We start from the raw sequence: 23,804 nt of genomic DNA, 5'->3' as shown, positions 1-23,804 counted from the left end.
ACAGCAACGTCAGACATCAATCCCCTACTTTTTGCATCCAAACAGAAATAATGTTCAAAGAAGTCCACTTCACCGCCGGTTCTGCCCGTGCAAACAGATCGACAGTGATGAAAATGTGCCATTAGCTTCTTAAAGCAACAGCCTTCGTTTACATCAGGTGAGTGACTGTCAGAGATGGTTGATTTTGAGGCACAATCAAAAAAAATATATAAAATTTCACGCTGTGATTTAGTTGACCACGGTAGGAATCGAACCTGTAATCTTTTGATAACAACATGGATACAATCGAAGTCAGACGCCTTGTCCATTTGGCCACGCTGCCGCTGCCATTGGCTCAAAATTTCATGTTTTTTATATTGAGAGCAAATTTGGGATAAAGGTTATTTCAAGGAATGGATGTACTAAAACATGAGCATATTTCGAGTAATGCATAGATGCGCTGCGAGATGGATGCGCAAAGGCACAGGCAAATCAATGTATCTTGAAACACAACAGTTTAACAATTCGGTCATCGTAGCTGAAATCACACTCCTTTTAAAACAATACAGAATGATCCGGATTATGAGAAAATACTTCATAAAGGGGCAAATTATGAACCGGAACTGACAACCATCCCGTTTAAGCAGACACCTAATGATCCTGAACAGCAAGCATATCCCTATTACAAAAATGTAGAGTGACCCTTGACTGACAAAGTTCGCTTTTAAAAGAATAAAGTGGGATTTCTGTCATTCTTGAAGGCAATTATCTTTGCGGGAGTGAGTGTGGGGCACAAGACCATTTGGGGCTGGGAGGGTTGTTGAAGCCACAGGTGATAGACAGGCAGGAAGGCGGGAGGGAAGTAAAAACAACTCAGAAAAATTAAAATGTAAAATATCTATATATTTATCATAATAAGAAAATAAATAATTTTACAATTTTATTGCAAAAAATTGATTTTGATTTGATTGAAATAAATAAATAATTGTTTCATAATCTATATATTTTTGATTGAACGAAGGCTGTGTGACTAGATGAATTCCACTGGAAATCAGGTGGTGCCGTCAGTAAACACCCAAACACAGTAATCCCATGGTGGAAGACAAGCCACGATGGAAGATGTGGACAACAAAGGTGATCTTTTAAAATCGCGAATGCCTTTCTACTGGATCTGACAGCAGCTGCATGTGCTGTGAACGAGGTCAAATGTAATAAAACCCTGTGCAGGCAGAACGGAAAACGTACATTTATTGTGAAAGTTAAAAAGTAGGGATGTATATAAATGTACGTATATATAAATATTTATATAGATATATATATATAAACAAAGTCAGTCATTCAGTCATGTCTTGTCTTGTCTTAATTTGATTTGTATTTGAATATAAGGGGGAAGGAGGTCATCATGTCACACAGCCCATACGCAAGCTCTCGCTAAAACCGGTATGTTTATAACTTATGTCATTTGCCTTCTTTCAGATGTGGAATAGCAAAATCGCACAGCAGATTCTTCTGCTGCCAGGCAGTCCTCGAATGCGTGTTCAATCAAATCAGAATGGCTTCAAGTTGCATGTGATGCCTTTTTTCTCACATCACATGAAATGCACAGTAAGATCACGCAGCACGTTTGCACGCACTCTCTCGCTTACACAAACATACAAACAAACTCAAATTCCGGCACCCTCCAAAGGCAGTTTTTGAAATTTGAAATTTGAAATCCGGGACAGAAAGCATATCCCTTTTGAACAGACACAGAATGAACCGGCACTGATCGCACACCATTTTAGAGAGACAAAGAATGACCCCGGCCATGAGCACATCACCTTAAAAGGGATACGGAAACAGAATGAACAAAAACAGAGAATTCTGTAAAATTCAGCAGGTCGTGCAAATTCTGTGGATGAAGATACCGGGTTCACGTTCAGTCAGATGATCATTCCGATATTTTAGGAAAAATGTAAAGTTTACAGATTTTTTCAACAAAAATAGCGCCTGGAAAGAAATAGGCAGCGAGGAAGGACAAAAGGGAATGTCTGTGATACAGCGGAGCGTAGGAGTGAATGAATAATAAATGGCACAATGCGAAAAGGCAAAGTTGGTAAAATGACTAATATTGTCAGTTACATTTTCCCAGGGTCCAGTTTCTCTCTGCTGGTGTGAAAATGGTAAGCGGGCAATAAAGTAACAAAGGATGGATTGGAGGAGGTGTTAGTGAGAACAGCGGAACCATTACCAGAAAATGGGAGTGGTGCTTATGATCTGATACGCTGAACCTAATGTTGAGGCCAGAAGACTATAACAAGCCTGAAATTTCGGGTCTGAACCCCTTTTAATCACACCAGGCAGGTTGGCCACCCCGGAGTGATTTCCTGATCGTTTTGAATTCGGCAGCGAAGGGACTAATTCAAAAGCCAGCTTCTCACATCTTTTCATCGCGAGAGAAACAGGACGCACTCATATTCAGGGGAGAGTATGTTTCACGTTGAAGTGGAGATTGACGCCGAATGTATGCTTATCCCAATGGAGGTGAGCTCATGCATGCATAAATGAAGATATACTGATCAAGTATTGGCCGGAACCAAACACGGGTTTAGGTTGTCCAATGAGACAAAGAGCCGAGTACATCTGAGATACTTTAACTTTACTCAGTTCGGTGAGTTTCACTTTGCTCCTGGGAAACTCCAGGATTTGGACGCTGTGGGAACCACGGAGCGAAATCACACGTTTATAATTTGAAATATGTCCGTTTTCTCACATGTCGACCAGCTCAGAAGCGGTTCTTTGACGAAAAGTTGGCAGGGCTTGTCCGCGATTTGAAATCGGGACCTCTCGCATTTCAATTCCGAAATTCCCAAAGCGAGAATCATTTCCCTAGACCAACGAGCCGTCGACTACGAGATGCGTAGCTCTCAGCTTCTGACGGTAGTTTACTATTTGGCCCATCGTGCCTGTGCTGACTCTCAGAGACCGATCGAATGAGTCCCCCTCTCCATAGTTCTGCTAATGTTTTCCGTTTGATGAATATATTATTAATTTGAGACATTACATTACCAAATAGCTGCATCCTTGTCAGTAAAAGGTGAATTTGGCAATGAGGTTAAAAGTGATTGACAAAAAATACAGAGGGATCAAATTTTTAACACAATAACGACGAGGGTGGGAGCACACTGGTTCAGCAATCCATCGCCTGAACCTTTCGGACACCTCGTCTCCAATTTACAGCAACGGCAGACATCCATCGCCTACTTTTTGCATCCAAACAGAAATAATGTGCAAGGAAGTCAACTTCACCGCCTGTTCTGCCCGTGCAACCAGATCGACAGTGACGTAAATGTGCCATTAGCTTATTAAAGCAAGCAGCCTTCCTTTGCATCAGGTGATTAACTGCCCGAGATGGTTGATTTTGAGGCAGAATCAAAACAAAGAATATAAAATTTCAGGCTGCGAGTTCGTTGACTGCGATAGGACTCAAACCTGTGATCTTCTGATAACATCGTGGTTACAATCGAAGTCAGACGCCTTGTCCATTCGGCCACGCGGCCGCTGCCATTGGCTCAAAATTTGTTGTTTTTTATATTGAGAGCAAATTTGGGATAAGGGTTATTGCAAGGAATGGATGGAGTAAAACATGAGCATATTTCGAGTAATGAATAGATGCGCTGCGTTATGGATGCGCACAGGCACAGGCAACGTCAATGTTGATTGAAACACAACAGTTTAACAATTCGGTCATCGCAGCTGAAATCACACTCCTTTTAAAACTATACAGAATGATCCGGATTATGAGAAAATACGTCATAAAGGGGCAAATTGTGAACCGGAACTGACAACCATCCCGTTAAAGCACACAGTGAATGATCCTGAACAACAAGCACATCACTATTACAAAGATGTAGAATTATCCTTGACTGACAGCAGTTCACTTTTAAAAGAATAAAGTGGGAATTCTATCATTCCTGAAGGCAATTGTGCTGTGCGTGAGTGAGAGTGGGGCTCTGGACCACGCGGGGCTTGGACGGTTGTTGATGCCACAGGTGATAGACAGGCAGGAAGGAGGGAGGGAAGTAAAACCAACCCAGACAAAAAGACAATTTAAAATATCTATATATTTATCATAATAAGAAAATAAATAATTTCACAATTTTATTGCAAAAAAGTGAATTTTATTTGATTTAAGTAAATAAATAAATGTTTAATAATCTATATATTTTCGATTGAACGACGGCTGTGTGACTGGATGAATTACACTGGAAATCAGGGGGTGCAGTCAGTAAATACTCAAACAGTGAAAGCCCATGGTAGAAGACAAGCCCCGATGGAAGATGTGGGCAACAAAGTCGATATTTTAAAGTCGCGAGTGCATTTCTGCTGGAAATGACAGCAGCTACGTTTGCTGCGAAAGAGGTCAAATATAATAGAGCCCAGTGCAGGCAGAACAGAAAAAGTATATTTATTGTGAAAGTTAAAAAGTAGGGAATGTTTATAAATATACGTATATATAAATATATATTCATATATATATATGTATATAAAAACAAAGTCAGTCAGTCAGTCATGTCGTGTCTTGTCTTGATTTGATTTGTATTTGAAAATAAGGGGGAAGGAGTTCATCATGTCACAAAGCCCATACGCAATCTCTCGCTAAAATCGCGATGTTTCTAACTTATGTCATTTGCCTTCTTTCAGATGTGGAATAGCAAAATCCCACAGCAGTTTCTTCTCCTGTCAGGCAGTTCTGGAATGCGTGTTCAATCAAATCAGTATGGCTTCAAATTGCATGTAATGCCTTTTTTCTCACATGACATGAAATGCACAGTAAGATCGCGCAGCACGTTTGCCCGCACTCTCTCACTTACACAAACAAACTAAAATTCCTGAACTCTCCAAAGGCAGTTTTTGAAATTTGAAATTGAAATCCGGGAGAGTCAGCACAATCCCTTTCAAACAGAAACAGAATGATCCGAGACTGATAGCATTCCATGTTAGAGAGACAGAGAATGAGCCCGGCGATCAGCACATCACCTGAAAAGGGATACGGAAACAGAATGAATAAAAACAGAGAATTCTGTAAAACTCACCAGTTCGTGCTGATTCTGTGGATGAAGATCCCGGGTTCAGGTTCAGTCTGATGATCATTCCGATATTTTAGGAAAAATGTAAAATTTACAGATTTTTTCAACAAAAAAAGCGCCTGGAAAAAAATAGGCAGCGAGGAAGGACAAAAGGGAATGGTTGTGATACAGTGGAACTTAGGAGTGATTGAATAAGAAATGGCATAATGCGAAAAGGCAAAGTGGGTGGTAAGCGGGCAATAAAGTAACGAAGGATGGTCCAGAGGCAGTGTTAGGGAGAACAGCAGAACCATTACCAGACAATGGGAGCGGTGTTTATGATCCGATACGCTGAACCTAATGTTGAGGCCAGAAGACTTTAACATGCCTGAAATATAGGTTGTGAACGCCTTTTAATCAGACCAGTCAGTTTGGCCACCCCGGATTGATTTCCTGTACGGTTTGAATTCGGCAACCAAGTGACTAATTCAAAAGCCAGCTTCTCACAACTTTTCGGCACTGGAGAAACTGGACGCACTCATATTCAGAGCAGAGACTGTTTCACGTTGAAGTGGAGATTGACACCTTTTGTATGCTTATCCCAATGGAGGTGAGCTCATGCATGCAGAAATTAAGATATACTGATCAAGTTTTGGCCGGAACCAAACACGGGTTTAGGTTGTCCAATGAGACACAGAGCCGAGTACATCTGAGATACTTTTACTTTACTCAGTTCGGTGAGTTTCACTTTGCTCTTGGGAAACTCCAGGATTTGGACGCTGTGGGAACAACGGAGCGAAATCACACGTTCATAATTTGAAATATGTCCGTTTTCTCACATGTCGACCAGCTCAGAACTGGTTATTTGACTTAAAGTTGGCAGGGCTCGTCCGGGATTGGAACACGGGACCGTTCGCATTTCAATTTTGAAAATCCGAAAGCAAGAATCATGGCCCTGGACCAACGAGCCGCCGACTGGGAGAAGCGTAGCTCTCAGATTCTGACGGTAGTTTACTATTCGGCCCATCGTGCCTCTGCTGACTCTCAGAGACCGATCTCATGAGTCCCCCTCTCCATCGTCCTGCTAATGTTTTCCCTTTGATGAATATATTATTAATTTGAGACATTACATTACCAAAGAGCTGCATCCTTGTCAGTAAAAGTTGAACTTGGCAATGAGGTTTAATGTGATTGACAAAAAAAAAACAGAGGGATCAAATTTTTAACACAATAACGACGAGGGTGGGAGCACACTGGATTAGCAGTCCATCACCTGAATCTTTCGGACACCTCGTCTCCTATTTACAGCAACGTCAGACATCCATCCCCTACTTTTTGCATTCAAACTGAAATAATGTGCAAGGAAGTCTACTTCACCGCCTGTTCTGCCCGTGCAACCAGATCGACAGGGTAGAAAATGTGCCATTAGCTTCTTAAAGCAAACAGCCTTCCTTTGCATCAGGTGAGTGACTGTCCGAGATGGTTGATTTTGAGGCAGAATCAAAACAAAGAATCTAAAATTTCACGTTGCTAGTTAGTTGACTGCGGTAGGACTCAAACCTGTGATCTTCTGATAACATCGTAGTTACAATCGAAGTCAGACGCCTTGTCCATTAGGCCACGCAGCCGCTGCCATTGGCCCAAAATTTGTTTTTTTTTATTGAGAGCAAATTTGGGATATGGGTTATTGCAAGGAATGGATGTAGTAAAACATGAGCATATTTCGAGTAATGAATAGATGCGCTGCGATATGGATGCGCACAGGCACAGGCAAAGTCAATGTAGCTTGAAACACAGCAGTTTAACAATTCTGTCAGCGCAGCTGAAATCACACTCCTTTTAAATATACAGCATGCTCCGGATTATGAGAAAATACGTCATAAATGGGCTAATTGTGAACCGGAACTGACAACCATCCCGTTTAAGCAGACAGCGAATGATCCTGAACAGCAAGCACATCCCTATTACAAAGATGTAGAATGACCCTTGACTGATGGTAGTTCCCTTTTAAAAGAATAAAGTGGGATTTCTATCATTCTTGAAAGCAATTGTGCTGTGAATGAGTGAGGGTGGGTCTCAGGACCACGCGGGGCTGGGACGGTTGTTGATGCCACAGGTGATAGACAGGCAGGAAGGAGGGAGGGGAGTAAAACCAACCCAGACAAAAAGACAATTAAAATATCTATATATTTATCATAATATTAAAATAAATAATTTCACAATTTTATTGCAAAAAAGTAAATTTTATTTGATTTAAATAAATTAATATATGTTTCATAATCTATATATTTCTGATTGAACGCAGGCTGTTTTACTGGATGAATTCCACTGGAAATCAGGAGGTGCAGTCAGTAAATACCCAAACACAGTAAGCCCATGTTGGAAGACAAGCCCCAATGGAATATGTGGGCAACAAAGTCGATATTTTAAAGTCGCGAGTGCATTTCTGCTGGATATGACAGCAGCTACGTGTGCTGTGAAAGAGGTCAAATGTAATAGAGCCCAGTGCAGACAGAACAAAAAAAGTACATTTCTTGTGAAAGTTAAAAAGGAGGGAATGTTTATAAATATACGTATATCTATAAATATATACATATATTTATAGATATATATATAAACAAAGTCAGTCAGTCAGTCATGTCTTGTCTTGTTTTGTATTTGAAAATAAGGGGGATGGAGTTCATCATGTCATACAGCCCATACGCAAGCTCTCGCTAAAATCGCGATGTTTCTAACTGATGTAATTTGCCTTCTTTCAGATGTGGAATAGCAAAATCCCACAGCAGTTTCTTCTCCTGTCAGGCAGTTCTGGAATACGTGTTCAATCAAATCAGTATGTCTTCAAGTTGCATGTAATGCCTTTTTTCTCACATGACATGAAATGCACAGTAAGATCGCGCAGCACGTTTGCACGCACTCTCTCACTTTCACAAACACACAAACAAACTAAAATTCCTGAACTCTCCAAAGGCAGTTTTTGAAATTTGAAATTGAAATCCGGGAGAGTCAGCACAATCCCTTTCAAACAGACACAGAATGATCCGAGACTGAGAGCATTCCATGTTAGAGAGACAGAGAATGAGCCCGGCGATCAGCACATCACCTGAAAAGGGATACGGAAACAGAATGAATAAAAACAGAGAATTCTGTAAAACTCACCAGTTCGTGCAGATTCTGTGGATGAAGATCCCGGGTTCAGGTTCAGTCAGATGATCATTCCGATATTTTGGGAAAAATGTAAAATTTACTGATTTTTTCAACAAAAATAGCGCCTGCAAAAAAATATGCAGCGAGGAAGGACAAAAAGGAATGTTTGTGATACAGTGGAGCGTAGGAGTGATTGAATAATAAATGGCATAATGCGAAAAGGAAAAGTAGGCGGTAAGCAGGCAACAAAGTAACAAAGAATGGTATAGAGAGATGTTAGTGAGAACAGCAGAACCATTACCAGACAATGGGAGCGGTGCTTATGATCCGATACGCTGAACCTAATGTTGAGGCCAGAAGCCTATAACATGCCTGAAATATAGGGTGTGAACGCCTTTTAATCAGACCAGGCAGCTTGGCCAACCCTGATTGATTTCCTGTACGGTTTTAATTCGGCAGCCAAGGGACTAATTCAAAAGACAGATTCTCACATCTTTTCGGCACTAGAGAAACTGGACGCACTCATATTCAGGGCAGAGTATGTTTCACGTTGAAGTGGAGATTGACGCCGAATGTCTGCTTATCCCAATGGAGGTGAGCTCATGCATGCAGAAATGAAGATATACTGATCAAGTATTGGCCGGAACAAAACACGGGTTTAGGTTGTCCAATGAGACAAAGAGCCGAGTACATCTGAGATACTTTAACTTTGCTCAGTTCATTGAGTTTCAGTTTGCTCCAGGGAAACTCAAGGATCATGACGCTGTGGGAACAACGGAGCGAAATCACACGTTTTAATTTGAAATATTTCCGTTTTCTCACCTGTCGACCGTATTAGAACTGGTTCTTTGACTAAAAGTTGGCAGAGCTCGTCTGGCATTTGAACCTGGGGCATCTCACATTTCAATTTTGAATATCCCAAAGCGAAAATCAGACCCCTGGACCCACGAGCCGCCGACAACGAAGAGCGTAGCTCTCAGATTCTTACGATAATTTACTATACGGCTCATCGTGCCTGTGCTGACTCTCAGAGACCTGTCTGATGAGTCCCCCTCTCCATAGTCCTGCTAATGTTTTTCCTTTGATGAATATATTATTAATTTGAGACATTACATGACCAAAGAGCTGCATCCTTGACAGTAAAAGGTGAATTTGGCAATGAGGTTAAATGTGATTGACAAAATAAACAGAGGGATCAAATTTTTAACACAATAACGACGAGGGTGGCAGCACACTGGATCAGCAGTCATCGCCTGAACCTTTCGGACACCTCGACTCCTATTTACAGCAACGTCAGACATCCATCCCCTACTTTTTGCATCCAAAAATAAATAATGTGCAAGGAAGTCTTCTTCACCGCCGGTTCTGCCCGTGCAACCAGATCGACAGTGACGGAAATGTGCCATTAGCTTCTTAAAGCAACAGCCTTCCTTTACATCAGGTGAGTGACTGTCCGATATGGTTGATTTTGAGGCAGAATCAAAAGAAAGAATATAAAATTTACCACAGCGAGCTAGTTGACAGCGGTAGGAATCGAACCTGTCATCTTCTGATAACATCGTGGTTACAATCGAAGTCAGACGCCTTGCCCATTCGGCCACGCTGCCGCTGCCAATGGTTCAAAATTGTTGTTTTTTTATATTGAGAGCAAATTTGGGATAAAGGTTATTTCAAGGAATGGATGTCGTAAAACATGAGCATATTTCGAGTAATGCAGAGATGCGCTGCGATATGAATGCGCACAGGCACAGGTAACATCAATGTAGCTTGAAGCACAACAGTTTAACAATTCGGTCATCGTAGCTGAAATCACACTCCTTTTAAAACTATACAGAATGATCCGGATTATGAGAAAATACTTCATAATGGGGCAAATTATGAACCGGAACTGTCAACCATCCCGTTTAAGCAGACACCGAATGATCCTGAACAGCAAGCACATCCCTATTACAAAAATGTAGAATGACCCTTGACTGACACAGTTCCCTTTTAAAAGAATAAATTGGGATTTCTGTCATTCTTGAAGGCAATTGTGCTGTGCGGGAGTGAGTGTGGGGCACAAGACCATTCGGGGCTGGGACGGTTGTTGAAGCCACAGGTGATAGACAGGCAGGAAGGCGGGAGGAATGTAAAAACAACCCGGAAAAAATTAAAATGTAAAATATCTATATATTTATCATAATAAGAAAATAAATAATTATACAATTTTATTGCAAAAAATTGAATTTGATTTGATTTAAATAAATAAATATTTGTTTATTAATCTATATATTTTTGATTGGACGAAATCTGTGTGACTGGATGAAATCCACTGGAAATCAGGTGGTGCAGTCAGTAAATACCCAAACACAGTAATCCCATGGTGGAAGACAAGCCACGATGGAAGGTGTCGGCAACAAAGGTGATCTTTTAAAATCGCGAGTGCCTTTCTGCTAGATCTGACAGCAGCTGCATGTGCTGTGAAAGACGTCAAATGTAATAGAACCCAGTGCAGGCAGAACGTACATTTATTGTGAAAGTTAAAAAGTAGGGAATGTATATAAATATGCATATATATAAATATTTATATAGATATATATATATATATATAAACAAAGTCAGTCAGTCAGTCATGTCTTGTCTTGTCTTGATTTGATTTGTATTTGAAAATAAGGGGGACGGAGGTAACCATGCCACACAGCCCATACGCAAGCTCTCGCTAAAATCGCTATGTTTCTAACTTATGTCATTTGCCTTCTTTCCGATGTGGAATAACAAAATCGCACAGCAGATTCTTCTCCTGTCAGGCAGTCCTCGAATGCATGTTCAATCAAATCAGTATGGCTCCAAGTTGCATGTGATGACTTTTATCTCACGTGACATGAAATGCATCGTAAGATCGCGCAGCACGTTTGCACGCAATCTCTCGCTGACACAAACACACAAACAAAATAAAATTACGGCACCCTCCAAAGACAGTTTTTGAAATTTGAAATTTGAAATCCGGGACAGACAGCACATCCCTTTTAAACAAGACACAGAACGAACCGAGACTGATCGCACACCATTTTAGAGAGACAGAGAATGACCCCGGCCATCAGCAAATCACCTTAAAAGGGATACAGAAACAGAATGAACAAAAACGGAGAATTCTGTAAAATTCAGAAGGTCGTGCAAATTCTGTGGATGAAGATCCCGGGTTCACGTTCAGTAAGATAATCATTCCGATATTTTAGGAAATATGTAAAGTTCACTGATTTTTTCAACAAAGATAGCGCCTGGAAAAAAATAGGCAGCGAGGAAGGACAAAAGGGAATGTCTGTCATACAGTGGAGCGTGGGAGTGAATGAATAATAAATGGCACAATGCGAAAAGGCAAAGTTGGTAAAATGACTTCTTTCAGATGTGGAATAGCAAAATCTCACAGCAGATTCTTCTCCTGTCAGGCAGTCCTCGAATGGGTCTTCAATCAAATCAGTGTGGCTTCAAGTTGCAAATAATGCCTTTTTTCTCACATGATATGAAATGCACAGTAAGATCGCGCAGCACGTTTGCACGCACTCTTTCGCTTGCACAAACACACAAACAAACTACAATTCGTGCACCCTCCAAAGGCAGTTTTTGGAATTTGAAATTTGAAATCCGGGACAGACAGCACATCCCTTTTAAACATACACAGAACGAACCGGGACTGATCGCACACCATTTTAGAGAGACAGTAAATGGCCCCGACCATCAGCACATCACCTTAAAAGGGATGCGGAAACAGAATGAACAAAAACAGAGTGTTCTGTAAAACTCAGCAGGTCGTGCAGATTCTGTGGATGAGGAGCCCGGGTTCACGTTCAGTAAGATGATCATTCCGATATTTTAGGAAAAATGTAAAGTTTACAGATTTTTTCAACAAAAAAAGCACCTGGAAAAAAATAGGCAGCGAGGAAGGACAAAAGGGAATGTCTGTGATACAGTGGAGCGTAGGAGTGATTGAATAATAAATGGCACAATGCGAAAAAGGCTTAGTGGGTGGTAAGCGGGCAATAAAGTAACAAAGGATGGTCCAGAGGAGGTGTTAGTGGGAACAGCAGAACCATTACCAGTGCTGCTTATGATCCGATACGCTGAACCTAATGTCGAGGGCAGAAGACTATAACATGCCTGAAATATGGGGTGTGAACGCCTTTGAATCAGACCAGGCAGCTTGGCCACCCCGGATTGATTTCCTGTTCGGTTTGAATTCTGCAGCCAAGGTACTAATTTAAAAGCCAGCTTCTCACATCTTTTCGGCGCGAGATAAACAGGACGCCCTCAGGGCAGAGTATGTTTCACGTTGAAGTGGAGATTGACGCCGAATGTATGCTTTTCCCAATGGAGGTGAGCTCATGCAAACAGAAATTAAGATATATTGATCAAGGATTGGTCGGAACCAAAGAAGGGTTTAGGTTGTCCAAAGAGACACAGAGCCGGGTACATCTTAGATACTTTAATTTTACTCAGTTAGGTGAGTTTCACTTTGCTCCTGGGAAACTCCAGGATTTGGACGATGTGGGAACAAGGGAACGAAATCACACGTTTTATTTTGAAATATGTCTGTTTTCGCATATGTCGACCGGCTCAGAAGCGTTTCTTTGACTAAAAGTCGGCAGGGCTCGTCCTGGATTTGAACCGGGTACCTCTCCCATTTCCAATTATGAAAATTCCGAAGCGAGAATCATGCCCCTACACCAACGAGCCGCCGACAAGGAAGAGCGTAGCTCTCAGATTCTGACGGTAGTTTACTACTCGTCCCATCGTGCCTGTGCTGACGACTCTCAGAGACCTGTCTGATGAGTCCCCCTCTCCACAGTCCTGCTAATGTTTTCCCTTTGATGAATATATTATTAATTTGAGAAATTACATTACCAAAGAGCTGCATCCTTGTCAGTAAAAGCTGAATTTGGCAATGAGGTTAAATGTATTGACATAAAAACGAGAGGGGTCAAATGTTTAAAACAATAATGTCGAGATTGGGAGCACACTGGATTAGCAGTCCATCGCCTGAACCTCTCGGCCACCTCGTCTCCTATTTACAGCAACGTCAGACATCTATCCACTCCTTTTTGCATCCAAACAGAAATAATGTGCAAGAAAGTCTACTTCACCGCCTGTTCTGCCCATGCAACCAGATCGGCAGTGATGAAAATGTGCCATTAGCTTCTTAAAGCAAACAGCCTTCCTTTACTTCAGGTGAGTGAATGTACGAGATGGTTAGTTTTGAGGCAGAATCAAAATAAAAAATATAAAATTTCACACGGCGAGTAAGTTGACCGTGGCAAGACTCGAACCTGTAATCTTCTGATAGCATCGCGGTTATAACCGAAGTCAGACGCCTAATCCATTCGGGAAAGCGGCCGCTGCCGTTGGCGCAACATTTGTTATTTATTTATATTGAGAGTAAATTTGGGACAAGGGTTATATCAAGGAGAGGATTTCGAAAAACATGAGCATATTTCGAGTAATGAATAGATGCGCTGCGATATTGACGCGCACGAGCACAGGCAACGTCAAAGTAGCTTGGAACACAACAGTTTTACAATTCGGCCATCGCAGCTGAAATCACATTATTTTTAAAACTATACAGGATGATCCTGCATTATGATAAAATACGTCTTAAAGGATCAAATTATGAACCGGAACTGACAACCATCCCGTTTAAACAGACACCAAATGATCCGGGACTGCAAGCACACCCGTCTTGTACAGATGCAGAATGACCCTTGACTTACAGCAGTTCCGTTTTGAAAGAAAAAGGTGTGATTTCTGTCATTCTTGAAGGCAATTGTGCTGTGTGTGAATAAACGTGGGGCTGAGGACCACGCGGGTCTGTGAAGGTTATTGAAGCCACAGTTGATAGACAGGCAGGAAGGAGGGAGGGAAGTAAAACCAACCCGACAAAAAGTAAATTTTCACGTTTTCACGTTCAATCGGACAATCTTTCAGATGTTTTAGGGAAAATTTAAAGATTCCTGATTTTTTCAACAAAATCAGCCCCTGGAAAATATAGGCAGCGTGAAAGGACAAAAGGGAATGGCTGTGAAACAGTGGAACGCAGCAGTGAGAAAATAATAAATGGCACAACGTGGAAACGGCGAAGTGGGTGGTGATCGGGGAATAAAGTAACAATGGATCGTCCAGGAAGGGTGTTATTGGGAACAGCAGAACCATTATCTGACAATGGGAGCGGTCCTTATAATCCCATATGTTCAAGCTAATGCTGAGGCCAGAAGCCTATAAAATGTCTAAAATATAGGTGTCAACGCCATTCCCAGACAATGGGAGTGCTGCTTATGATCCGATACGCTGAACCGAATGTTGAGGCCAGAAGACTATAACATGCCTGAAATATAGGACCTTTTAATCAGACCAGGCAGCTTGGCCTCCCGGATTGATTTCTTTTCCGGTTTCAATTCGGCAGCCAAGGGATTATTTCAAAAGTCACCTTCTCACGACTTTTCAGCGCTAGAGAAACAGGACGCACTCATATTCAGGGCAGAGTATGTTTCACGATGAAGTTAAGATTGACGCTGAATGTGTGCTTATCCCAATGGAGGTAAGTTCGTGCGTGCAGAAACGAAGATATACTGATCAAGTATTGGTCGGAATTAAACACAGGTTTAGCTTGTCCAATGAGAAACAGAGCCGAGTATATCTGAGATATTTTAATTTTACTCAATTAGTAAATGTCACCTTGTTTCTGTGAAACTCTGCGATTTGGACGCCATGGGAACAGCTGCGCGAAATTACACGTTTTCATTTAAAATTTAAATTTTTCTCACAAGTCGAGCGGCTGTGAGAAGCGGATCTTTGTTTAAAAGATAGCGGAGGTCGTTCGGGATTTGAAATCTGGACCTCTTACATTTCTATTAAGAAAATCTCGAAGCGAGAATCATTACCCTGGACCAACGAGCCGCCGACAGCGACAAGCTTAGGACTCACACTCTGACGTTAGTTCACTAGTCGGTCCATCCTGCATGTACTCTCTCTCAGAGACCATCTAATTAGACCCCATGATCATAGCCCTGCTAATGTTTTCCCTTTGATCAATATATTATTAATTTGAAACATTACATGACCAAAGTGCAGCATCCTTGTCACTAAATGTTGAATTTGGCCATGAGATTAAATAAATAACCGAAGGGTTCATTTGCTTAACCTCATAACGACGAGGATGGAATTCGAACTCACGCATGCACAGCATACTGGATTAGCAGATCATCACCTGAAGTTCTCGGCCACCTCTTCTCCTATTGCTAGCTACGTCAGCAATTGAATCTGCTGGTTTTTGCATCCAAACACAAATAATGTTGAACAAATCAACTTCACCGCTTGTTCTGCCCGTGCAACCAGATCGACAGTGAAAATGTGCCATTAGCTTCTTGAAGCAAACAGCCTTCATTTCCTTCAGGTCAGTGACTGTACTAGATGGCTGGTTTTGTGGCAGAATGACAACAAAGAATATAACATTTCGCGTAGCGAGTTAAATTCCAGCAGCAAGAATCGAACTTGCAAAATGTTGATAACGTCGCGGTTGTAGTCAAAATCAGACGCCTTATCCATTACGCCACGCAGCTGCTGCAATGAAGAAAAACATTGTTGTTGTTTATATTCGGAGCAAATTAGGGGCAACAGCTATATCAAGGAATGGGTTTTGGAAAAGCTGAGCATATTTCAAGTAAATGAACAGAAACGCTGCTATCTGGGTGCGCAATTTAGCTGGGCTTGGAACTTGGAACACGACAGCTTAATTCGGTCATCACAGCTGAAATCACACTCCTTTTCAAAATATACATGGTGATCCGGGACTATGTGAAAATCCGACTTAAAGGGAAAGATTATGCACCGGAACTGACAACCATCTCGTTTAAACAGACACAGAATGATCCGGGACTGCAAGCACATCCCTTTTATACAGTTGCAGAATGACCCTTGACTGGGTATGAAAGCAAATACCCCTGAAGCAGATAAAGAATATTCTTGGACTGCGAGTTCTTTAATTTTAAACCGGCCCAGAATGACCCGGGTCTGAGAGCAAATCCCTTTGAAAACAGACACAGATTGATCCTGGATTGACAGCAAATCCATTTAGACAGACACAAAATGATCCGGGACCTCTCGCCTTTCCACTGTGAAAATCCCAAAGAGAGAATCATACCCCTAGACCAAGGAGCAGCCGACAGTAAAGTGCGTAACCCATTCTATATTAAAACGGCATATTTTGACGGCAGTGAAGAAAGCTATTCGGCCCAAATTGATTGTGCTGTGTCTCTGAGAGAGCGATCAAATTAGTCCCAATCTCCATAATCCTGCGAATAAGAACATAAGAACGTAAATTTTACCTTTGTTGAATATATTGGGCCTGAAGTCATTGTGCTCGGCTTCCCCCAGGCGCTCAGCTGAAAATAGTGATAACGTTCCACAACTACCTTTTGCTCTTGCACCCTCCGCATCTGAGGCATTCTCTCCCCGCCCTTCGCAGCGCATTCACGTCTTGGAACTGCGAAGGGAGAAGCTGGATTCTCGTGGCTCTGGACAGCGAATGAAGGTACAGTATTATAATTCGTAATAATAGCATCTCCTTCAATAGGGGTTCTCAGTATTATGAATGAAAACGCCCCCATCACCCAAACACACATAAAAAGTAAAAAAAAACACCTCACGTATTAATTTAAATTAAAGTGAACAAATGTGTTAGAAAAAAATATATTTTTCGGATTTTAAAAAAAGTTTGTTATTTAGGGTTTAAAACAAACCTTCCTTAGTGAACCGATTTTTTAAACATAAAAATGTTATTACATTTTATTTGTAGATGTTTTTATATTTTATTACATGTTTTAAAACTCTTATGCTGATAAAAGTAGGCTATGCGCCAGCTTTTCCCAGATGCAAGAAATTTAAGGACATTCGCTGAGCAATAGATGGCAAATAGCGCCTACTCACCCATGGAATATCCTTCTCCTGAAGACCGTTCGATCTATCAAGCAAGAATTTGACATTGGAAAACCTGATTTTCAGTGCATGCGCCTCGCTCACCAAGGAAGGGCTTTTGTGAGTCCGTGCTGGTTGCATACATTATCCGTACAGACCCAGTCAGGCCGGAATTACAGGCCCTATATTAATTTGAGACATGACATGACCAAAGTGCAGCATCCTTGACAGTAAAATGCAAATTTGGCCATGAGGTTTATGTGATTGACAAAACAACATAGGGTTCCTACGTTTAACACAATAAGTACGAGTCTGGGATTCGGACCTTAGCATGCAGAGCACAATGTATTAGCAGTTATTCGCCTTAAACTCTGGGCCACCTCGTCTCCCGTTTGCAGCAACGTTAGGCATTCAATTTCCTGCTTTTTGCATCCAAGCAGAAATATCCTGCAAGAATGTCCACTTCACCGCTTGTCCTGCCAATGCAACCAGATCGACAATGTTGTAAATGTGCCATCCGCTTCTTAAAGCAAACGGCTTTCCATTACCTCAGGTGAGTGACTGTACACACTTGGAATTAAATGCACCAGATACAGCAGAAGTCGGAGCTGCTGGAACAGCGGAGTTAGGACATTCATAAAAATTATGAATTGGGATAGGGCAGCAGAAACAGGGGAAGTAGGAGCTCTGCAAACAGGGAAATTTGAAGCTCCAGAAACAAGGGAATTAGGATCTCCAGAAACATCAGCATTGCTTGATCTCCAGAAACAGTGGAATGAGAGTGCCCTAAAATGAGAGGAAATAAAATGAAGAAACAGTTGAATTAGAATCTCCAGAAACACGGAGAATGAGGATCAACAGAAACAGGGGAATCAGTACCTCCGGATATGAGGGAATTATGAAGGGCCACCAGAAACAGGCGAATTAGGAGATCATTACAGAAACCTGAAAATTCGTAGAGAGCTCCACAAACAGAGAAATTGATAGACCGCTCCAGTTCTTAGCTCTAAATACTGGGGAGTTAGGAGAGGGCATCATAATCAGGGAAAGGAGGAGCTCTAGAAATAAGGTAATTAGGAAGAGGAAAATTAAGAGCTCCAGCACTTTACCTTTTAAAGCAGGGGAATTAGGAGCAGCAGAAAAGGAGAGATAGAAGTTAAAGAAAGAGATGAATTAGGGTCACTTGATACAGGGGAAATATGAGCTCCAACGACAGGGACATTAGTTACTCCAGAACAGGGGACAAAGAAGCTAATGAAACAGTAGAACGAGCAGCTGCAGAAACAGTGGAATTGGAGCGCCAGAAAGAGGATAATCTAGAGTTCCTGACACAGGGAAATGAGGAGCTCCTGAAACTGGGGAACTCGAAGCAGCTGAATCAGAGCAATGAGGAGTCCAAGAAAATGGATAATTAGGAGCTCCAGAAATAGGGGAATAAGGAGCTCGAAACATGGAATTAGGAGCTCCTGATACAAAGGGATAAGGAGCTCCTGAAACAGAGGGATAACGAGCTCCTGAAACAGGGGAATTAGGAGCTTCTGAAACAGAGGGATAACGAGCTCCGAAAACAGAGGGATAAGGAGCTCATGAAACAGAGGGATAATGAGCTTCTGAAACATGGGGAATTCAGACACCGGCTACACGAAATTAGGAGTTTCAGATCCAGGGGCATTTGGTGTTCAAAAGACAGGTGAATTATGACCAGCAAAAGCCGGAGGATTAGGAGAGATTACAGTACTTGCAGCCCTAAATATCATTGTCAGGCACAGTGTCTAAGTATAATATACTCTGATCCATCGTTCTTAGGTTCAATGTGGAAGAATTTACCCTTCGCTACAGGGAGCTATAACTGCACAGTTTTTTTCGCAAACACTTAATAAACGTCTCTTTGCAACTTTATGTTCCACGATACTATTTGCAGTGCCAGTTACATTGTTATTCACTAAAATTGGACGAGCGAGCGAGATTGGAAAGAGTCTACCCGTTTATTTTTCTTTCTCTGTCTCCTCACGTCTGTCTTTCTTTCTGTCTCGCCATCTGTTTCCAACACTCTCTCGTCCTATCTATCACTCCGTCGGCTTTCTCGCCACGTGTGTAACCCCCGTCTGTCTTTCTTTGTGTCCCTCCCACCTGTCTCTCCCTCTGACTCCCACTGTCTTTTTCTTTCCTCTGCTGTTATCTCTATTTCCGTCTCCCCGTCTGTGCCCATTAGTCTCTCCCCCTCCACCCCTCTCCCGTCTGTCTCTCCAGTCTGTCCCTTGCAGTCCTCGTACCTCTGGCCCCACAGTCTGTCAACCTATTTATCTTACTGCCTGCCTCTGTTGCGACATCCCTGTCTCCCTCCTGTTTAACTCCACCGTTTGTCACCCTCTCTGTCTCCCCTGTCTGGCTGTCTCTCTCCCGAACTTTGCTGTGTCTGTCTGGTTCGTCTGTTCTATTTTTGCCTTGCCCGTTTCCGTCTGCTGTATCACTCTCCCCTTCATCCCCTAAAGGCTATTAGTGAACCAGATGGATTGTTACGACACTCCAGTATTATCATGGTCATTTCTTATACTAGCTCTTTAAATTCAGATTGATGCAATTAACTAATTTAAATTCCTCAGCTGCCTTTGCAGGATCTCAAGTTTTATCTTGGAAAATTTGGACCAGGCCTCTGGATTAGGAGTTCAGTAAAATTCCCACTCTGCTACCGTACGATTTCTCTCTCTCTCTCTCTCGGTGTATTACTGGTCTGCCTCCTCCTTCTTTCTCCCCACCTGCCTCTCTCTGTCTTGACATCTGTCTTTTTCTACCGCCTGTCTCCATCAGTTTATTTTCCCACTCTCCTACCCGTGTCTGTCTCTCGCTCTGATCCCCATATGTCTCTCTCATTCTCCTTCCTCGTAGGTCTTTCTGGTCCTGTCTCTCCTGTATGCCTCTCTCTCTGTCTCTGTCTCCTCACCTGTCTGCCGGTGCTTTCTCCCCATATCTGTATCTCTCGTCGTCTCCCCTTGTCTACCCCGATTGTTTCAGCCAACTCTCTATTTTTCTGTCTCTTAAACCTCTGTCTCAACCGCTCTCTCTCATTCTCAGTGCCTCACCCCACCATCCGGCTGTCTCTCTTTATCTCTATATCAGCCCAGTTTGCTATCTTTCTGGCTAGCTCCCGTCTGCCGACCCTGTCTGTCACTTACTGTCTCCCTTCCAACATTCACCCTCGTCTGCCCCTGTCTGTCGCTCTCTGTCTGCCTTCCGTCAGTCTTCCCCGTCTGCCTCTCATATCTGTCACGCATTCCCGCCCTTCTATCATTCTCCCCCTTCTGCCTCCTCCCTTCTGCCTTCCACGTCTATCTCTCTCTTTGTTAGCCATCTTATCTCCGCCCCCCCCCCCCGCAGTTTGTCTCCACCCGCTTCTCACCCCGTCGGTCGACTTGCCGCCCCCTCCCGTCAGTATTGACGGTCTTTACATCCCCCACCATAATTAACACATTCTGTCTCCCCTCCCCCTAGGCTGTCGTTCTCTCTCTCTGTCACAATCTGTCTGTCTCGCTTTCTGTCTCTCCGGACTGTCTCCTCTGCATTACAAACCCTTGTCTGTCTGTCTGTCTCTGTGACATTCACACAACGGTCTCCCCCTGCCTGTCTATCCCTCTGTCACCTTTACCAGGCATAAGATTTTGAAGGAGATATTCTGGGCAAGAGTTGGAAAAATAGCGCAAATCTCCGACCGCAAAGACTCTTCTCTCGGGGATGCGTTGGATAGATGAAAAGCCATTTTGACTGTTCAAGTGCCTGCTTTCGGCCAATGCGCATCGTGCTCTGAGAACAGGTGCATGCTGAGATCGTACGTTCCCTTAGAGACCGTAATTGTTGGCCCATTATTTGGAACTTGCCCCAGATGAAGCTCAAGGGTTTAGTTACTTCCAACTGTGAAAATTAAGCGACATTCGGCCGCTCCTGCTAAATTTTAAAATGGCTGCAGCAGATTCTTGCTGTAATAATCAATGAACATTTATTAACCAGTGACTTAAAATACACTCTGTGAGATGAGAACGGCTGAAATTTCATCACACGCAAAGCACAAAATCAGATTCAAGTTTGACAGGCTCTCTGTTGCCATGCATTTCCCTCAGTCTGAAACAGAAGATGACATGTTGTGAATGGCGATTGCAATAATTATTAATCTTTCACAGAGTGTTATGATATTAATTTAATAAGCTTCATTTTAATTTAATAAATCCCGGAACGGGCATCGAAACTGTGTCGACGAGAATAGAGCGCTGCATCCTAAACACTAGGTGGTGGTCACAGGGGTGAGTAAAAATTGATATCGGGATTCGTGAACCAGTCAGACAGCCTCTGTGAGAATGTTCAAATGGAGACTGTTCAAAGTAAACTAGTGGCAACAGCAGTGAACTGCAATTTAAAAAACAGCCAAAGCTGTATTTATCCCCGGCTCCCATGGCGGAAATTAAACGGCACAAGTTAATCATTTTGTAGATTGAATGTCTTTTCCAACTGGCTCGTTTTATTAACTGTAAAACATATGATTTATCTTAAAGACTTGGACATTTTATTGCAGTCCTCTGCTGTTGCGACTTGACAAGAACAACAACAACAATTTAGCTCCTAGATTCATGCGTGGTATCTGGATTGGTTTCAATACCCACAAACTGGCGCTTTAGGATTACAATATCGGACAGTGTCTGGATTGCATTGTTGAAGCTTCACGTCAATGACATTTAATCACAAACCCGTCATCAGAATTTTTTTTCGAGAGATGCTGCCTGACTGGGATGAGTATATCCTACATTTTCTGATTTCATTTCAGATTTACAGACTTCGCAGTACTTTGCTTTTGAATCTAAAAAGTAACATAAGTTGACGGCATTGGGGATTCAACAGTCAGTACCTTTCTGTAACGGCAAACGTGGGTCATGCGTGGTGTGCATCCTCCCTGCTGCCAGGTAATGACCATCACTGAGTCGGTGCAGAACATTCTGAGAGGTGAAGGGGAGCAGCCGTGATCTATGTGCTAACCATTGACAGAAGGAAAGAAGGGGATGAGTTCCTTTAGTCAGAGTTTCAAGTGCAATAGAGGAAATTAATGAGCAGGACCACAAAGGTATTCTATGGATTATTTCCAGTGCACCGCGCAATTGAATTTAGAAATGGCAACGTGTGTCTGGATAAACGGTGCACGAGGTTGTGCTCCAGAATCCGGGGGCATTGGGACCAGTTCTGGCGCAGGAGTGACCTGTTACAGTACGTCGGGTTGTACATCAATAGAGCTCGCGGGAAGGTTAACTACTGGGGCGGGTGAGGGATTGAACTAATTTGGCAGTGGATTTGTGTAGATGTTGTAATTATGCCTTTATACACAAGTCCAGATGATTATTAAATATCAACGATAGCAGTGACCGTGGCCTCAGACACCACATTTCAGCCCATCCTTGGGAAACGATATACCACGGCTCGCCCAAACCTTCCCTTACACCGAGCACAAGCACAGGAAACACAGGCACACCAGAAATAGCTGAGGACCGTAGAGAGTAAAATATTCTTTGATTAGTGATAACACTAAATATATTTTGGTGTCTCTGTTGCAATTTGTTCTGTGGGATATAAATATATTTCGTATATCTGTGTTAGTGTTTATGCATTTGAATGCAACAAAGTTATTTATAATAGTATTGTGGAGCATCTGTATTTGTTATAAATGTATTTTCTGTGCATACCTTTGTATCTATGTTACTTTTAAACACCTCGCAAATAAACGTAAATAAATTATACCACAGCGATACTTAGAGATAAATTCATAAAGAAAACAGACATAAAACAAGTACATTTATAAAATCAAAGATATGAACACAAATAATGTGATTATCAAGGTTGCACACAATTTAATTTACAAATCACAGATAGATGCACAGATATATTTATATATTTCCCGCAAGGACATCCAAATTCATTACAAATAACAAAATGAATTGCACACGAAAATAAAACACGTCTATGGCGAAAATGTATGGAGTCGCAATAACTGAAGGCTTCTTGCAGAGAGCCGGCACTGACACGATGGGATGAACAGCTTCCTTCTGTGTGGAATGATTCGATGAATCTTTATCTTCTTGCTTGTAAGACAGATGGAACAGGCAGCTCTATGATGGGAACACTGATACCGTACGGCATGCCGCTCTAGTGGCGCAATTGGTTAGCGTGCGGTACTTATATGACAGTGCAGGCCCGGGAAATGCCGAGGTTGTGAGTTCGAGCCTCACCTGGAGAAGCCGATGATTTTGCATGTGATGTTTGTACATTGCAGACTCTGAGGCCGTTTTCTATTTATCCATCTGTCTTGTTTATTCCGCCATGTATCACGGTGCTGTCTGTCTCTGTCACTCCTGTTATCTCAGTGACAATCTGTGGGCTATTTCTCAATGAATACCCGTGTCTGTTCCCCATATGCGATAAATGAGGGATCAAACAATTTCTCATCTAACACTACGGAACTAATGAGCCAACATTTATAACAATATACAGTTTATTGCAAATATAACAGTCAATCTTGAGTGATATAGTTTCAATTCTGTGCAAAACCAAACTATGATCTCAACGTGTTTCCAATAAACCGCTATTTAATGTATTGTCGCAAGCGCTGCCATTATAGCTCAAGGAATTTCATAATTAATAAACATAGAAATCAATCAA

At 42.1% G+C, this 23,804-nt stretch overlaps 1 protein-coding gene and 2 non-coding genes across 3 annotated transcripts in view; 2 read left to right on the top strand and 1 right to left on the bottom strand.

Annotated features, from left to right (window-relative positions):
• LOC139257944 (zinc finger protein 850-like) overlaps positions 1-23,804 on the top strand; it is a gene marked incomplete at its 5' end in the record, with an annotated part of 812,458 nt that overhangs the window by 56,062 nt on the left and 732,592 nt on the right. The gene's annotated exons all lie outside the window — the stretch shown is intronic.
• Positions 9,693-9,781, bottom strand: trnar-ucg (transfer RNA arginine (anticodon UCG)). Its single transcript is given in 2 exon segments — positions 9,693-9,728; positions 9,745-9,781. It is a non-coding gene; the product is annotated as a tRNA-Arg (tRNA).
• Positions 23,289-23,382, top strand: trnai-uau (transfer RNA isoleucine (anticodon UAU)). The gene is made up of 2 exons: positions 23,289-23,326; positions 23,347-23,382. It is a non-coding gene; the product is annotated as a tRNA-Ile (tRNA).

Source organism: Pristiophorus japonicus, unplaced genomic scaffold, assembly GCF_044704955.1.
Source record: "Pristiophorus japonicus isolate sPriJap1 unplaced genomic scaffold, sPriJap1.hap1 HAP1_SCAFFOLD_94, whole genome shotgun sequence".
NCBI lineage: Eukaryota > Metazoa > Chordata > Chondrichthyes > Pristiophoridae > Pristiophorus > Pristiophorus japonicus.
The sequence above is the reverse complement of the archived record's forward strand: the minus strand, read 5'-3'. Positions and strand labels throughout refer to the sequence as shown.